The following is a 1,735-nucleotide window of genomic DNA, read 5'->3' on the forward strand; positions in this document are numbered from 1 at the left end:
TAGAAATGTAGAGATTTCTATAATAACTGTGAACCTGCATTAAGGTAACCCATTTTATTGGTAATTAGCCCTTTTTTTAAAACCATACTTTTATCAGCTCTATCCCTTTAGGCTAAAGAGTGAGTCATCAACTTTCATAGCCATTTTGGGGGTGATTCATGTCCCTGAAAGCCAATCTCACTGCAGTTTCATGGATTTATTTGTATTTTATATTACCAATCTGATGAGTATGGATCATATGATCATTGTGTTGTGGAAGGAACTCTTCTGTAAGTTTTTCCTTTGCCTGAGCACATTGTTTCGTTGACTCCCTTTCTGCTTTACTGATATTTGGGTAAAGTCAAGAAAGTAGGACATGGATTCATAGAGGCATATTAGCTGCGTTGTGTAGAATGCTGGAATACTAAGGCAGAGCTTTGGAGGTGAATGCTTGCATTGTTAGATATTAGATTTGATTTTTCAGTTTTCAAGTTAACTTTTCACAGATTAGATATAAAGGATTACTATTTTTGAGTGGGTGTAAATGTTTGATTCTTGTTGATTATTTTATTAGATTCCTGATAGAGATTAATCGTAAAAGCAATACTTATAAATTATTGCACAGCATTTTTCAACCAGCATTTGTTGTGGAGCAGACTGTGATGGTATGGTGAAGTCATTTACAGCTGGCTGATGAAGGAAAATTTTGCTATCTTCCTCTGCCCTTTGTGTGCAGAGATCTGTGGTTCTTGGAATGTTGTTTGTAGTGCCATGGTATTGGACTAGATTATTGATCACAGTTGGCTGTGGATTATATCTGAGATGACTATGTTTAAATGAGAATTTTGCCATTATTCTCCCAGGAGGCATTTTCATGCTTCAGTATTGTATTTTTCTTTATCATATTTGTTTTGCTTTTGTTGCAAAATATGTAAATACTATGGTTAAGTGTTTTATAAATATTTTTATTCATGTGCTGCTGCTGTGGCTAGAATTATGTAAATTGTATTTGATAATGCAATATGATAAGTGGCAGCTTTCATTTTTTTTCTTTTTACTCCAAAATATATTTCAAATTTTGTTTTGCAATTAAAGTGATGAAATAAATGTCAGTATAACACAAGAGCATGAGGTAATGGTACAGGATGGAAGACCAGATGTGGTTGTGAAAAAGAACATCACAGTTTACATTTTTTTGTTTGTTTTGTCTAGATGAACAGACATAGTAAGAACATGTTTCTTGCGTCAAGGTAAAAGAAAATCAACTGGTCTTTTAATCTTTCTAAAGATGTTTGTTTCATGCAAAAAGTACAACCCAGAGCTTGCCAGTTGCAACATATAATGGTTCAGAAACTGTCCCATGTCTTGGTATGTCTGTCCTCTGTAGCTGTCACTTGTTGTCACCAGAAGCCACTAAGCCTCTGACATCCGTGCGCAGCATTGGCACGAAGCCACATACTACCATCCGTGTGTATTTTATACTATAGTATACTGTTTACCCACTTCAATGTTTTAGAGGTTATTGCCAAGAGATGCATTTTCATGTTGGCTGTAAGGAATATGTTTAACACATCCTTAAGGAGTCATAGATTGTGAAAAGTTCACTATTTTTCTTTAAGACTTAGTTGAAGTGAAGGTTGGGTTTAAACAGCTAGTGTGCAGGTCAGGCTAAATAATTTGTTTTTCTCTGATAAATGATTAAAAGATAAGTTGATTTAGTGATGGTCAAATGGACCAGAACATGAATCTTTGCAGA

The 1,735-nt window shown here is 34.6% G+C and overlaps 1 protein-coding gene across 1 annotated transcript in view; it reads left to right on the forward strand.

The window, feature by feature from the left end:
• Positions 1 to 1,735, forward strand: part of LOC119591885 (AP-2 complex subunit alpha-like) — a gene marked incomplete in the record, with an annotated part of 45,360 nt that overhangs the window by 24,259 nt on the left and 19,366 nt on the right.

Source organism: Penaeus monodon, chromosome 29 (genome assembly GCF_015228065.2).
Source record: "Penaeus monodon isolate SGIC_2016 chromosome 29, NSTDA_Pmon_1, whole genome shotgun sequence".
In the NCBI taxonomy this organism is placed as follows: domain Eukaryota; kingdom Metazoa; phylum Arthropoda; class Malacostraca; order Decapoda; family Penaeidae; genus Penaeus; species Penaeus monodon.